We start from the raw sequence: 17,542 nt of genomic DNA, 5'->3' as shown, positions 1-17,542 counted from the left end.
TGGTGACTCAACTGAGGGAAGATTCAGGGAGGAAGTAATTAGAAATAATATATTATTAGTTACCACTAATTGAGTACTTACAAGGTGCCATCCATTGTTTGAAGTGCCTTCACACGTGTTAATGATTTCTTACAGCATTCCTTATATGGTTATCTTCATTTTATAGGTGAAGAAACTTAGGTCAGACAGGTTATGGAACTTCACCAAGATCACACAGGAAATAAATAGTGGAGCCAGGATCGACAGTATAGAGACCACAGTGACATCAAGTGCTTAATACTTGGGTGGTCATGAGGGCCTTGGAAGAGAGTAGTTCTAGTAGATCGCAATAAATTGAGGGGGTGATTGAAAGTTCAAGGAACAGAGATAGTGACTGTGAATTATTTTTTCAGTTTTAATGGTGTGTTATTTAGAGTTTTTGTACCTTCCAAAAAAAGGGACAAATATAGTTGGCCTTCTGCCCCCCTGCCCCCTGCCCCAAGTCAGACTATATTCCTTCATTATTTTCCTGGTTCCTCTCCTCTTACCTGGACCTTGCTCTAGTCCACAAAGCCATAGATCTTCAACCTCTGTTGGCATAAGAATTGTGCTATGAGCAAACTATCCTTTTTGTTCCTAACTCTGCATTTTTTTTTTTTTGTGGTACGCGGGCCTCTCACTGTTGTGGCCTCTCCCGTTGCGGAGCACAGGCTCCGGACGTGCAGGCTCAGCAGCCATGGCTCACGGGCCCAGCCGCTCCGCGGCATGTGGGATCTTCCTGGACCGGGGCACGAGCCCGTGTCCCCTGCGTCGGCAGGCGGACTCTCAACCACTGCGCCACCAGGGAAGCCCCTAACTCTGCATTTTAATAGGGTTGGTAAGCCAGGTAATAAATAATTTGATATTAAAATTTTGATACTATAAGCTGTATTTTTAGGAAAGTTTGTTAAAACCTGGGACTGGTGAAGTGAATTAATTCTGTCGTTTTAGAACTAGAAGACCCTATCAGAAATCATTTCGTATATTCCCTTATTCCACAGATGAGTACAGACTGTGTGATCCATCCAAGCTCAAGCAGTTAGTGAAGTCTTGGCCCAAGATTCAGGTCTTGAGACCAGGGTGCTTTCCATAGTGCTATTACTTTTAAAAGCAATTTTTAAAAGTGATAGGGGATTCGTAATAGACCTGGCTTCTGCAGTCAGTCTAAGTTATACCAATCATTTGTAATAAAAATAACGCAAGAACCACAATACCCTCTTTGAGAGTATTCTGTTTAATTTCTTTTCTATGAATAAGGAGTGAGAAATGGAACTCTCCCAGTGATATATCAGGTAATACTTATCACCTTGTCTATACTTAATACTGAGTTGAGGGAGAGTAAAGACTCCAGATAAAACATTTCTGGAATTCTGATATTTTGAGGAAAGTATATTTTAAAAAGAGAGACTTAGATTTTTGTAGTTGCTTTCAGTCTTCATTTGCCTGAATATACTATTCAGAAATTTTATGCCTAACTTTTACAATTCAAATCTGAGATCCTGATGCCCATGTTTCATGTTACTTCTTTATATAATTGTCTGTAGGGTAGATAATAATTCTAAAAAACATTATTACTCCTGTGATGAATTTTAGTTTCTAAGGAAGGAACTTAATTGCATGCTCAAAAAATAACATCATTATTTAGCAAGCATTAAGTATAGAATTGTAGGATGCCGTATGCATGGAGCAAGATGTTTGTTGATTGAATATGGAGCAGATGGTCTTGAAGAGCATGAATTTAGAGTAATTGCTCTTGTCTAGAAGTGATTATATCTGGATAGTGATGTGGGGCTTGAGGAGAACATGTCATATACCGGAAAGAATGTGTTGGCATTAGGCTTGCCTGGGGCATTTTGTCTTTTGTTCTCTTCGTTGCATCTTGTTTCCCATTTCAAAACTTTTGAGATCATTAGAGCATAAAATAATGAAAGCAAAATGACACATTTAATTAGCTACACCTGTTTTTTTGTTTCAAAGCTGTGTTTCTTAACATAGTTTTATTGGTTCTGTTTTTGTTTACATTTTAAAAATTAAACTTAGTAATGAAAGGAAATGTTATAGATTGCTTGCCCTAAGCTGTATTCCTTGATGATGTACATGTGTCCGTTTGCTCCTCTAGTTAATTGTTTACTTCTGGTTTATAAAAATATGTGTCTTTTTAAAAATTTAATTTCTTGCCATAGATTCTAGTATGGCCTCCTGAGGAATGGTGATGTCCAATAATTTAAGCTTAGCATCATAGAATTTTCTGCACACAGCTTCATTCCCAATGGGCTGGAAACAACCTGGGGTTGTTTTGTTTGGGAGTTGTTTGACCAGGGCCTTTTGAACAGTAGTGTCCCAGTGAAGTACTAGATATTATTTATGTAAGAATGAGCTTTTCTTTTTTTTTTTTTTTTTTTTGCGGTACGTGGGTCTCTCACTGTTGTGGCCTCTCCCGTTGCGGAGCACAGGCTCCGGACGCGCAGGCTCAGCGGCCATGGCTCACGGGCCCAGCCGCTCTGCGGCATGTGGGATCCTCCCGGACCGGGGCACGAACCCGTGTCCCCTGCATCGGCAGGTGGATTCTCAACCCCTGAGCCACCAGGGAAGCCCAAGCTTTTCTTTTTTTAACAATAATATCCTTTCAGAAGTTTCTAACTACTTTGTAACTGCATGACTTAACCTGGTGACAAAAGCAGTTATTAAAAAGACTACCTTTGGGGCTTCCCTGGTGGCGCAGTGGTTGAGAATCCGCCTGCCAATGCAGGGGACGCGTGTTCGTGCCCCAGTCCAGGAGGATCCCACATACAGGAGAGGCTGCAACAGTAAGAGGCCCGCGTACCGCAAAAAAAAAAAAAAAAAAAAAAGACTACCTTTTCCAAAAAAATAAAAATAAAAAAATAAAGCTGAAAATAATTTAGAGAAAATACTGATATATTTTAATCTTTCCATTTAATAAATGACATAACTGATGGCCAGAGGAGCTAAGTTTTATATGTCAAGTGACATCTGAGCTAGTGGCAGATCTAGGACCATGGAGGGTTGTTTGCATTAATATGATAGCTCCAAGGATCTTTAACTTTATAAGCTCTGATATACATTTAATTCATATAAATTCTGTTTCAACTTATGTTATTTTCAAGAATAGCATTTGTATAAAATACAGTACCTCTGTACAGCATCTAGAATCATAGAACCTCATACTGAGAAAGAATCTGAAGGGCTCTGGTAGGAATTTCCAGTATCCTTGTTATGTTTTTACAGCTTTTGGAAATCTGTGATCTTTCTTATTTTCTTTTTCCCTTTCTGACAGTGTGCCATACTTCATCTTCTCACATTATCTACAAACGAATAGAGATGGATTTAGGTTTATTTAAAACATGTTCTTTCATATTTCTAAGTGTGAACTCTTTAAGGATAGAGATTTTGTCTTTTACTGTTCTTCAGGGATGCATCATCTCTGAAGTGTTATGCTCATTCTTGTCCCTAGGCCTTTTTTTTTTTTTTTTTTTGTGGTACGCAGGCCTCTCACTGTTATGGCCTCTCCCGTTGCGGAGCACAGGCTCCGGACGTGCAGGCTCAGCGGCCATGGCTCACGGGCCCAGCCGCTCCGCGGCATGTGGGATCTTCCCGGACCGGGGCACGAACCTGCGTTCCCTGCATCGGCAGGCGGACTCTCAACCACTGTGTCACCAGGGAAGCCCCCCTAGGCCTTTATATATGCTGTTCCCTCTGCCTTGAATACTCTGCTGCCTCTTTGGCCTCAATTCCCATATTAGCAGTTTAACATCAACTCATTTTTCAGGTCTAACTAATTTAGCTTGTATACATGTTTTAGTCTCTCTTCATTTGTGAAATAAAGGAATATACTAAATGATTTCTGTGAGGGTTATCTAACTCTAAACTGTCACTAATCCTACTAAACTGAATTAGATGTCCCTGACGTGTTTTTATGCCACTTTGTTCTTTCCATGTCATAATACTTGGCACAGTATATAATAATAACTTGTTATCATACGTCTTCTCTTTTAGACTGTTAGCACTATGAGAGGTTTATCTGCCTTCTTGCTCTTTTGTACTCTAGAAAAAGAGCTCAGTACATTGTTGAATGAATTAACTATGTCTAGGAGTTTCTAAGTGAATATTTTGAATGAATGAATAGAACTAATATTGAAGAAGAGTACCTGTGAAAGAGTAACTTATAGTTAATGAATATCTCTTCTCAGTGGCTTCATGACATGATATTTTACTTTACTATTTGCTTTGCTTTAATATGAATTGTACTGAATTGGCAAGTAAGTAACACAGGTACAGAATAGTGATTCTCTCATTGAGAACTATTCTGTAAAAAATACTTGCAGATTCATTAACATAGGGAATGCTCTTGTCTCTCCTCAAGTCCTGTTCTTTTCTCCCTTGTTTATAGTGGCTTTGTTTATAGGTTTTTTCCCTTTCACTTCATTTTTTATGTGTTCTATTTTTTAATAAACTTCTTTCTGAAATATAACATGTATAGAAAAGTGTAAAAACTATAAGATCCATGCATTTTCCAAAGTATATATAACCAGATATAAAGCATTATATATATATAAAGCATTATTAGTGCCCTAGAACTTCCATCAGATTCTCTCCCAGCCACTACTCTTCATCTCAGCACAAAAGGCAACCACTCTTTCTGGCTTCTAACACCATAGATTAGTTCAGCCTGTTTTGTGCTGTCTTCTTTCTCTCATATTATGGTTTGAGAGCTTCATCATTTTATTCAGTTGTAGCATTAGTTCATTTTTATTGCTATATTTTATTGTATAAATATTGTGAGTAATGATGCCATCAGTATTCTTGCACATATTTTTTTTGGTGCACAGATGTACACATTTCTGTTTGCTTTATATCTGGGTGTGGAATTATCAGGTTATAGAATATGTGTGTTTGTTGTTGTTAGTAAATACTGCCAAAAGTTTTCTGTGGTGATTGCTTCAATTTCCTCTTCCACTAGTAATGTGTGAAAATTCCAGTTTCTTCTCATTCTTGCCAGAATTTGGTGGGTTTTTAACAGTATTTCATTGTGTTTTTATTTCTCTGAAGACTGAGTTGAATACTTTTTTATATATGTATTGCCTATTTAGATATCCTCCTTCGTGACATGCCTATTCAGATATCTGTTCAATTTTTCTATTGTGTTGCTTTAAAAAAAATAATTACTCTCTTTACAGTGTCTTTGAGGAATAGAAGTTTGTAACCATATACATTTATTATAACATATAAATATAATGAACCAAGTTATCAACATTTTTCTTTATGGATAGTGATTTTTTTTATCATGTTTAAGAAATCTGTGTAAATTCCACAATTGTGAATATTTTATTTTATATTATCTTCTTTCATTTAAAGATGCTTTATTATCTTTCCTTTTACATTACTATCTATAATTATTTCACTTTTTTCCATGTAGATAATTAGTTGTACCAGCACTAGTTAATGAAATGACCATTCTTCTTGCTCTGCATTGTTAACTAACCTTTGTCATAAATCAAGAGTTTGGGTTTGTTCTGAATTCTCTGTTCTGTTTCATTGATCTCTTTATCCTTGTGCAAAATACTGAAATATCTTTAATCACTTAAGCCTTCTGAAAAGACTTAATTTCTGGAGGGTAAGTGCACCTTTTTTCTTCTTCCTCAAGATTGTCTTGACTATTCTTGGGCCTTTGCATTTGCTTAGAACTTTAAAAATCAGCTTGCCAGACTCCCTCCCCTCCAAGACAAAACAAAATTGGATTTAGATTGGAATTATTAAATCTCTTGATCAATTTAGGGAGAATTAGAAAGTTAATATCTACAAGTTATCTACCATTTGGTAGATCCCTTCATTTATTTTAGGTCTTTAATTTCTCTCAAAGTTTTATAGTTTTAAGTGAAGAAGTCTTGCATAATGTTCATTAGATTTATTCTAAGGTATTTTTTTAATGCAGTTATTTTTTAATTCTAAGGTTTTTTTTAATGCAGTTATAAATGGCATCTTGTAAAGTTTCACTTTAATTGTGTTTGTTGGTTTCTGGAAAAACTAAACTCTTATGTATTGACTTTGTGTCTACCTACCTTGCTAAATTCACATATTAATTTTAATAGTGTGTATGGAAATTGGTTGAGTTTTTATGTATGTAGTCATGTTAAAGTTTTCTGTGTATACAATCTGCAAATAGTGACAGTTTTCATCCCTTTTAACCTCTACACTTCTTTTTCTTGCCTTGTTGTAGTGGTTAGGATCTTTAACATAGTATTTAATAGAAATGATAACAGTACTTATCCTTATCTCATTCTTGATCCTAGGGAGAAAATTTTTAACCTTTTACTATTAAGAATTATATTTGCTCTCTTTTTGTAGCTAATATGATAGAGTAACAAAATTTCCATCTGTTCCTAGTTTTTATAATTAATGATACTGATTTTTATGACATTCATTTTCTGGGTCTATTGAGATAGTCATATTCTCTTCTTTATTCTATTAATGTGGACCATGATGTTGATTGATTTTCAAATGTTAAGCTAACTTTACATTCTTGGAATATAGCCATCTTGTCATGACGTATAATCCTTTATTTACATATTGATATTTTTGCTGATGTTTTGTTTAGGATATTTGCACCTATGTTCAGGAGAGATATCAGTCTGCAGTTTTCTTGTAATGTCCTTTTAAGATTTGAGGAACAGGGTTATGCTGGCCTCATGAATCAAGTTGGGAATTATCCTGGCCTCTTTTTTTCTCTGCAAGAGTTTTTGTAAGCTTAGTGTTATAGTCATACTTAACTACTTTGTAACATTAACCAATAAAACCATCTACGTTTAGAATTTTCTTTTTGGAAAGGTTTTAATTACATAATGAATTTAATAGCTATTGGAATATTCAATTATGTACTTTGTTTTGATAAGCTTTTTTTCCCCCCTAGAAATTGGTTCATTTCATCTAAATTTTTGAGTTATTTGGTATAAGGTTATTCCTGATATCCTCTTATTATCTTTTCAATGGCCTGTGGGTTCTGTAGTGTAGACCATTCAGTAGTCATTTTTGCTTCCTGATATTGGTAATGTGTGTCTTTTCTCACATTTCCCTGATTTGTCTTGCCAGAGATTTATCTCTATTAGCCTTTTCAGAAAATAAACCTTTGGATTTATTGATTTGTTTTTTTAATTGCACATTAATTTTCCATTTCATTAATTTCTGTTCCTATCTTCATTATTTCCTTCCCACCATTTTGTTTTATTTGTTTTTGGTTTATTTTATTCTTTGTTTTATAAGATGAGCACCTCATTGACCTTCACACTTTATTCTTCCCTAATATGTGCATTATGCCTGTCATTGTCCCTTTAAGTACAGCTTTAGTAGCATCCCACAAATTTTCATGTTATATTTTCATTATTATTCAGTTGAAAAACTTAACAATTTTCATTGGATTTTTTTTTGACCATGAATTACTTGGAAATGTATTGGTTAATTTCCAGATATTTGTATTTTTGGTATCTTTTTGTTACTGATTTTGCTATTAAGTCTCATGTAATCAGAGAACATAAACATTATGATTTCTATCCTTGAAATTTGTGGAGAGTTGCTTTGTGTCCCACCCTGTGGTCAGTTTTGGTACTCCTTCCAGGTACCCTTGAAAGCATGGATATTTTACTATTTTGGATATTTATTGTTTTGTATATATGCCAGTTAAGATAGGTGAGTTAATTTTGTTTTTATAACTTCTACATATATATTTTTTGTTCGTTTGTTTTTGTTACTGAGGGAAGTGTGTTAAAATCTGCAAGTAAGGCTGCAAATTTGTCTGTTTCTCCTTTTAGTTCTGCTTAATTTTGCTGTTTATACTTTGAGCCTTTGTTACTAGGCATGTATTAGAATTTTATGTATTCTTGGTGAATGGACCCTTTTATCATCCTGAAATATCTAGTAATACCTCTTAAAGTCTATTTGATAGTAGATATAGATGCACTATTTTCCTTTTACATGCATGGTACCCTTTTTCTATTTTACTGTCAACCTTTCTGTATTTTTATATTTCAGAATATGACTCTTGTAAACAGCACAAATTTGGGTTTTATTTTTTTCATCTAATGCTGTCAATCTTTTAATTCAAGTACATGATACATTTATATTTAGGGTAATATCTTAAATACTTAGGTTTAATTTACCTTCTATTTGTCCCACTTGTATGTTTTTTCATCTTTTTTACTGTCTTCTCTTGGAATAGTCAAGTATTTTTGTTACTTCCTCATCTTACGGTTATCTTTTTAGTTATGTATTTTACTCATCTTTTAGTATTTATCTTACATACTACAATATGTCTCCTTGGCTTACTAGAGACTAATGCAAGAAAAGTGCAAACAGTTTGGGAATACTTTGCTTCTCTTTACTGCAAAAACACTATTATTAGTGTTTTATTCAATTATTATTCATTTATATTTGTCTACATATTTGGTGGTCCCTGTAACAAACCACTAAGTTTGATGCCCCACTAGGAGTCATCACAGGACTCAGCATATAGTTGTATTCATGGCCTTGATTTATTTCAGTGAAATGATACCAAGCAGAAGCAGCCCAAGGAGCATAGCGCAAAGTATGGAAAAAAAATAGGCATAAGCTTCCAAGAGTCCTCTCCCTGTGGAGTCACACAGGACATTTTAAAAATCCTCCAGCAATGAAGTGTGACAACATGTATGTAATGTTGTCTACCAGAAAAGATCATTAGAGACCCAGTGCTAGGGATCTACACAATGAGCCAATTTTCCTATTATTCATTTACCAGCTACTAAATAGCCTGTCCTTTCCTCATTGATTTATGATATATTATTGTAAATTTATCAGATATTAATATTATACATGTATGGATTGTCTCTGAACTCTATTCTGTCTCAGTGTGGTCTGTATAGTCTTATAACTTTTAAACACATATTTAATACTATTAATTATATCTTAATATCCAGTAAGGTAAATCTTATTTATTTGCATTACTGTTGAGTTAGTTATGTATAGACCTTTATTCCACAGTATATTTTTAGGGAAAGTTTGTTCTGATTTAGCAAAAATATACAACTGACATTTTGACTGCGGTCACATTTACAATACATAGATTATTTTGAATATAATCGATGTTTTTGTTGTATTGTCATCCCATTCAAGAATATGGGATGTCTCCCTTGTGTTCATATTTTCCTCTTTATTAGAATTGTCTCCATAGGGGTGTTACGTTTTTGGTTAGGAAAATTCCTATATACTTTATTATTTTTGTCATTATTGTGAATGGTATCTTTTTTTCTTACTATATTTTAGAATTGCTTTTCTTGGTGTGGAAAAAGCTTATATTGATTATTTTTTGCAGGTTGTCTACCTTGCTTATCTCATAATTCTAATAGTTTTTTTTTTTTTTTTGGCTTTTCTGGGTAAATTATTGTCATATGCAAATAATGGCAGTTTTATTTCTTTCCATCCTTTTGGCTCTTTCTTAGTCTCATTTTTTCTATTCTTAATTGCCAGGGACTCTACAATTGAATTATCCAGTAGTAGTGATAGTGGCGTCCTTGTCTTGTTGACAGTTTTGAAGAGACTGCATATAAAGTTTTTTCATCAAGTGTAATATTTGCTAAAGATTTCTGGAATGTAGTCTTAAGTACACTTTGCTAAGAGTATTTTGCATTATTTTTATCATTATAAATGGATGTTGAATCTTATCAAATATTTTTTCTGCATTAGTAATAATTATATAATCTCAATAATGTGGTGAGTTAGGTTTTTTGATGAACTGGCCTTTCATTTCTGAGATAAACTCTATTTGATTGTGAAATCTAATTTTTAATGCACTGTTAGATTTAGTCAGCTAATATTTTATTTAGAACTTTTGTCCCATGTCTGTAAGTAAAAGGCATTTTTTTCTTGTTCATATTTGGTTTTTGAGTCAAGGTTATATTAGCCTCTTAAAATGTTTGGGTAGTTTTGCTCTCACTTATAAAAACCTCAGTCTGGGGGACTTCCCTGGTGGCCCAATGGTTAAGAATCCTCCTGTCAATGCAGGGGACACGGGTTCGATCCCTGGTTGGGGAAGATCCCACATGCCCCAGAGCAGCTAAGCCTGTGTGCTACAACTACTGAGCCTGCGCTCTAGAGCCCGCGAGCCACAGGTACTGAAGCCCGCACACCTAGAGCCTGTCTCCGCAAGAGAAACCACTGCAATGAGAAGGCCTTGCACTGCAACAAAGAGTAGCCCCCACTCGCCACAACTAGGGAAAGTCCTGCGTGCAGCAGTGAAGACCCAACGCAGCCAAAAATATAAATAAATATATAAAATAAATTTATTAAAAAAAAAAATCTCAGTCTGCATTATAATGGGAAAAAAGGATATTTCTTAAAAATTCCATAGGATTGTTATTTGTGTCATGATCCAGTTAGGAGATAGAACCTCTACCACTCATTTTTGTAGAGAGAATTTACTATAAAGCATTCATAACAAATTATAAAATTACTAACTGAGAAGCTACTATCACCTGTAAGGCTGGGGAAACAAAGGAAAGAGGTTGGGATTTCTAAAATCTAGAACTCAGACCTCTGAAGAACTGCCTGATATTTTGAAGGCTGGCTCAGACCTCTGAGAATGGCACTGGTGGATTGGTGCTGATATCTCTTAGGGGTTGCTAGAGTGGAATAGCAGACAGGACAGGAGGCCACAGAAGTAAAGAGTTAGTCCCTTCTCTCCCCTTCATCTGCAGTCTCTCTCTAGAGCTTTGCTCTATCATTGGCAAAGCCTACCATGGAGCCAAAGTGTAGTTTGCAGAGTCTCAGCCCCAAGTATCACAAAGCCAAGTTTAGAAGTATGGTTTTGGAGCTGAAAGTCAATAATTTAGTAACTGGTACAACTGAAAACTAAGTTACATAATGCTCATATAATCTCTGTGTGAGCTGCAAAAGAAATTATATAAGGAACTAAATGTTAAGAATAGAATGGTAGTAAAAACTCTGTTTTAGATTTTATCTAAGAGGGAACTATAACAAAAACAGTTATCAGGAAACAGGAAGGGTTAAAAATAAATGCATTCAACTCAGATAGTTGGAAAAGAGCAATACAGTGAGCCCAAACATGAAAGAAATTTAAAATGTTAAGGGTAGAGTCAATAGACTTGAGAACAAAACAGCAAAGTTTAAAATAATCTCATTCTTTGACAAGATTTTTAAGATGATGAAGTCAGACCAAGGTCCATTCAAGAGACAGAACCACACGAGTGGAAGTTTTTGGTGAAAGAGAAAAGCAGATGCAAATAAAATATAGAATGGAGGAAATAATGACATGGTAGAGATTAAAAAAACAAACGTTCATTCTGGCTGTTAAAAAACCTTGTCTGCGGAAGAATAATGTGGAGATCTATGTCACTGGCTTACCTATTAATTTCCTTGCAGCCTCATGATTAACTTTACTTTGATTAACTATACTTAAATATGTATTAACATTTTTAGTATAACCATTAAAATAATAGTGTATAACTTTAAAACTAAATAGAAGGCAAAATGGAATGTGAAAAGCACAAAAGATTGAGTCTCAAAGAAAGCAAGAAAAGGAAGTGGTAAGGATTAGAATAATTTTAATGCAAAACTCATTCCTTAAGGATGACTACCATATATTGATAAAACATTCAGTTCACTGGGAAGTTATAACTTTTAAATCTGATGTACTTGACAGGGTAGCTTTGAAACATAAAACAAAAATATCTAACTACAAGGAGAAATGAACAGAACAACCATTTTAGTGAGTTTTAACACATCTCTGTCAGTCTTTGAGGATAGAGAAGGTTTGAAGAACACTATCAACAAACTTGATCTAATGGATATGTATTTGGAACACTGAACCAGTAACATATATACATATTCAAACAGGTAGAGAATGTTTATGAATTTGCCATTTGAAAAATTCATTTCATACAAACCTTGTTCTCTAAGTTAAATTCAGTCAGTTAAAAAACCTTCACGGGGCTTCCCTGGTGGCGCAGTGGTTGAGAGTCTGCCTGCCGATGCAGGGGACACGGGTTAGTGCTCCGGTCCAGGAAGATCCCACATGCCGCGGAGCAGCTGGACCCATGAGCCATGGCCGCTGAGCCTGCGCATTCGGAGCCTGTGCTCCGCAACGGGAGAGGCCACAACAGTGAGAGGCCCGCGTACTGCAAAAAAAAAAAAAAACTTCCACAGTTTAGAAATTAGAATATTTTAAATAAATTATTGGTTGAACTGTAATATGCAAATAAAAAGCTATTTGGAATTGAATGATCAAAATCTGTGGTATGCGGCTAAAGGAATTCTTACGGGGAAATTTACAACCTGAAATTCTTATGTTAGAAATGAAGAAAGGTTGAGAAATAAAAAGCTGTGCATTAGTATTAAAAAAATAATAAACCCTAAAAAACAGAAAGATTTAATAAAGATTAGACAGAAATGAATGGAAGAAGAAAAGAATTATGAGAAATAAGTAGAATGATTTTGTGTGCTATTCCATCCTGATTGCTCTCCCCTCCCTGCTACCTCTGCATGGGTATCGTGAGCTCTGGAGTTATCACAGCCTCTGTTCAGCTTCTCTTGTTGATTCCAGTACTTCATTAGAAGCTCTTCTTGGGCAGATCTTTTACTTTATTTAAAGAATAGTCCTCGGCTTTATTGGCGAGGGGAGGCAAAACTATTCCTGCAGTTTTTCTCTAGGTCCCAACTATTTAGAACATGGTGATTTCCACTACTCTGTCTTCCAGTTTGCTGATGCATTCTTCTGGATCATGTAATCTACTGTTGATTCCTTCTAGCATATCTTTTACTTTAGTTATTGTATTCTTTTTTTTTGAATTATAGTTGATTTATAATACAGTGTTGTGTTAATTTCAGGTATAACATAATGATTCAGTATTTTTTCAGTTTATATTCCATTATAGGTTATTATAAGTTAATAGGTATACTTTCCTGTGCTGTATAGTAAATCATTGTTGCTTATCTATTTTGTATATAATAGTTTATATCTGTTAAGCCCATACCCCTAATTTGTCCCACCCCACTTCCCTCTCCCCTTTGGTAACCACAGGTTTGTTTTCTGTGTCTAAGTCTCATTCTGTTTTGTTTATACATTCATTTGTATTATTTTTTAGATTCCATATGTAAGTGATGTCATATAGTATTTGTCTCTGTCTGAGTTGTTTCACTATGCATAATATTCTCTAGGTCCACCAACGTTGATGCAAATGGCAGTATTTTATTCTTTTTTATGCCGGAATAATATTCCTGTGTTTGTGTGTGTATGTGTGTTTGTGAGTGTGTGTGTGTACATATATATTCTTTGATTTTTATGAGCTGTTTGTATATATTGGATTTTATTATTGTATTCTTTTTTTTTACAAATTTATTTTATTTATTTATTTTTGGCTGCATTGGGTCTTCGTTGCTGCGTGCAGGCTTCCTCTTGTTGTGGCGAGTGGGTACTACTCTTCATTGTGGTGCATGGGCTTCTTGTTGCGGTGGCTTCTCTTGTTGTGGAGCACCAGCTCTAGACGTGCGGGCTTCAGTAGTTGTGGCACACAGGCTCAGTAGTTGTGGCTCGTGGGCTCTAGAGCGCAGGCTCAGTAGTTGTGGCTCACGGGCCTGGTTGCTCTGCGGCATGTGGGATCCTCCCAGACCAGGGATCAAACTTGTGTCCCCTGCATTAGCAGGTGGGTTCTTAACCACTGCGCCACCAGGGAAGTCCCCAGTTATTGTATTCTTTACCTTTGTTTTCTTCATTATATTTTCTCTCTGTTAAAATTTTCACTGTGTTCATCCATTCTGTGTTCGCTGAGCATCTTTACGATTATTACCTTGAACTCTCTACTGAGTAGCTTGCTTATCTCCCCTTTGTTTAGCCCTTTTTCTGAGTCCTTTTTCTGAGTCCTTTGTCTTGTTCCTTTATTTGGAACATATTCCTCTGTCTCCTCATTTTGCAGATTTTGCTGTGTTTTTTTTTTCTGTGTTGGGTAGGTCAGTTATGTTGGCTGATTTTGGAGAAGTGGCCTTTTGTAGGTGACATTCTATGGGGCCCAGCAGCACACTCCCCTCTGGTCACTAGAGCTATATGCTCTAGGGCAGCGGTCCCCAGCCTTTTTGGCACCAGGGACTGGTTTCTTGGAAGATAATTTTTTCGTGTGTGGTAGGGGGGAGGGATGGTTCAGGCGGTAATGCAAGCGATGGGGAGCGGCAGATGAAGCTTTGCTCGCGCACCCGGTACTCACCTCCTGCTCTGCAGCCCGGTTCCTAACAGTCCCCAGCCCAGGGGTTGGGGACCCTGGTCACTCTAGGGTGTAAGGTGTGAGCCCTACATGAGCTGCATGGGTCCTTCTGTTTTGGTGAGGCTGACTGCTAAGGGTGCTTGCAGAAGACACAGTTTTGTTTTTTTTTAATCGAAGTATAGTTGATTTACAGTGTTGTGTTAATTTCTGCTGTACAGTAGAGTGAGTCAGTTATACATACATACATATATATATACACTTTAAAAAATATTCTTTTCCATTATGGTTTATCATAGGATATTGAACATAGTTCTCTGTGCCATACAGTAGGACTTTGCTACTTATCCATTCCATATACAGTAAGGCCCCTACATACGAATGAGTACCATTCCGAGAGCCCATTCTTAAGTCCATTTTGTTTGTAAGTCCAACAAAGTTAGTCTACGTACCCAACTAACAAAATCAGCTATATAGTACTGTACTGTAATAGATTTATAATACTTTTCACACAAATAATACATAAAAAACAAACACACACACACAAAAAACATTTTTAACCTTACAGTACAGTACCTTGAAAAGTACAGTAGTAGAGTACAACAGCTGGCATACAGGGGCTGGCACTGAGTGAACAGGCAAGAAGAGTTACTGACTGGAGGAGGGAGAGGAGGTGGGAGATGGTAGAGCTGAAGGATCGTCAGCAGTAGGAGACGGAGGGCAAGCTGCAATTTCACTCACACCTGACGTCGATGGCACAGGTTCTGGTTCCTTGCTGGATTCAATTCTATCTACCCTCTTGAAAAAACGATCCAGTGACGTCCGGGTAGTAGCTCTTTTTTTTCTTGTCATAGATGACACGGTAGCACTGGATTGCATTCTGAATGGCGGCTGCAACCTTCCTGTACTGTTCTATGTTTGCGTCCTGTGCCTCAAAAACTAACAGTGCCTCCTCAAATAAAGAAAGTCCCCTTGCCATTTCCTGTGTCGTGAATCTCTTCGGTTCTTCAGTTTCTTATTCTTCCTGTTGTTGCTCCACTCTCAATTATTTTCACTTTTGTTTCCATCGTTATTGCTTGGCGTTTCTTAGCAGTACCACCTATATCACCGCTGCTTTCACACTTGCTTCCCGACATCCTGGGCTTGAAATAAAGATACTGTACTACTGTACTCTATACAGCAGGGGTCCCGGAACTGGGCTGCACAACAGGAGGCGAGCGGCAGGCAAGCAAGCAAATCTTCATCTGCTGCTCCCCATCGCTTGCATTACTGCCTGAACCATATCCCTCCCCACTCCCCACCTGTCTGTGGAAAAATTGTCTTCCACGAAACCAGTCTCTGGTGCCAAAACGTTTGGGGACAGCTGCTATACAGTACTCTACAGTAAAGTACGCAAAAGCTCAACCTGTTGTAGAGGATGCATGCATGTTACAATGTATTCCAGACACGTGAACAAACTTACGTGATTAGACATGCAAATGCATGTTCGTATCTTTGAAACTTGAAGGTTCGTATGTAGGGGACTTACTGTATAAAAGCCTACATCTGCTAACCCCAGCCTTCCACTCCATCCCTCTCCTAACCTCCTCACCCTTGGCAACCACCAGTCTGTTCTCTATTTCCGTGATTCTGTTTCATAGACAGGTTCATTTGTGTCATATTTTAGATTCCACATATAAGTGGTATCATATGGTATTTGTCTTTCCCTTTCTGACTTACTTGGAGGCAGGGCTGTCCCCAGCTCAGTAGGCTGCCAGTCCCTGCCTCATGAGTGGCTGCTGCTCTTTCCAAATCCCTTTCTCAAATGAAAATAATCGGTCTCCTTTATTGTCCCACTTTATGCCTTGTGACGTAAATGTGGGAAAATTATTAGACCACTTCCTTTGTTTCAGTTTCTAGTATATCAGTGCTGGTAAGAGTAAGGTATCTGGTCTAAATTAGAAATATTGACAAGTATTGCCAGATAGCCATTTGGGACATGAAGTGTTAGATTCTTTTGGTCTTTTGATCACTTCCATTTATGTAAGATTTTTTAGAACTGCTTTAATTCTTTCAGGTCACCAAGGTGCTGTCTAATACAACACAGTGCCTTATTACTGAGGATTTATTTATTTAGTTTTTTATGATTGCACCATTTGAAAGGTATGTTGGGCAGTGAAACAACCTAATTTAAAGTAAACTTTTATTTTCATGTCAAGAACTGTGAAGGTTTGCGATTTTACCCTACTTGCAATTTAACAAGTTTCACAAGTGCTTTCAGAAGACACAGATTCCTGGGTCAGAGTCAAAGGATAGACTACTACTTACAGCAACAGAAGTAGCCAGAGAAACAGCATTTGCACCAGCTCCCGGAGCCTCATTTCTCACAAAGAGATACAAAAAGGGCTGGGTGACATCTGAGTCCTTATGAGGTGGCATTACAGGAGAACCTTGAGCTTAGGGAACCTTCATCTTTTGAAATGGGCAGTAAGCATATCTGCCCTTTGCTTTGGAGGGAGACACTCTGTCTTCCTGTACACAGACATCCTTGAAAAGATAGTCTGTAACAGAGGCAGTTAGTGCTTCTGTTGGAAAGATAAGCAGAAATGTGAGAGATGTAAAGAATTATCTTTCAACATTTTTGGAAGGCAGAAAACCATATAGATATTTGTAAGATAGACTTAAATAAGTGGCATAGATTTCGGATTGCAGAGTATGGCCTAAGAAATTTTCCATAGAAAATAGTGATCTTTTTACATATATCTTCAGTTTCCTCTTTTGTAGCTTTTTTTCTGGTTAACCTACTGTCTCGGAGACCTCCATGAATATTAGACTTGTAATGATAGCTTTCCTTGGGAAAGATTACTGTGGATCTATTTTCTGAGTGGTGTATTATTCACTGTTTTTCCTTAGTAGTCAAAGATATCCAGACCTCTGTTTGGGGGAGTTTGTGTTTTCCTTCCTTGAACCAATGCTTCTGTTTCAAAGTTCAAATAAATGAAGGCAAGTAAGATGACAATTATGATATCATTTAAATTTAGTAAAAATTCACTGAGGCATAACATTTTAGACAAAAGACATTAAAAATGATGGAGCTTGTTGGTGACCCAGGGCAAGTTCAGTTATTCAGACTGGATTTCTAAGAGGTCTCTGAGACTAAAATTCTTCAAAGTGGAACTTCATTGTGTACTAGAACACAAATATAGCACTTCATTACAAAATACCCTCAGGCAAAGAACACATAGGGACTTTGCTGCCCTCTAGACTAGAGGTCTTTGTCATAGATAAAGGGGCTC

At 36.6% G+C, this 17,542-nt stretch overlaps 1 protein-coding gene across 2 annotated transcripts in view; it reads left to right on the top strand.

Moving 5' to 3' along the window:
- Positions 1 to 17,542, top strand: part of SPATA5 (spermatogenesis associated 5) — a 345,032-nt gene that overhangs the window by 25,305 nt on the left and 302,185 nt on the right. The gene's annotated exons all lie outside the window — the stretch shown is intronic.

Source organism: Phocoena sinus, chromosome 5, assembly GCF_008692025.1.
Source record: "Phocoena sinus isolate mPhoSin1 chromosome 5, mPhoSin1.pri, whole genome shotgun sequence".
NCBI classification, from domain to species: domain Eukaryota; kingdom Metazoa; phylum Chordata; class Mammalia; order Artiodactyla; family Phocoenidae; genus Phocoena; species Phocoena sinus.
Note: the sequence above shows the minus strand (reverse complement) of the source record. Positions and strands in the feature narration are given on the sequence as shown.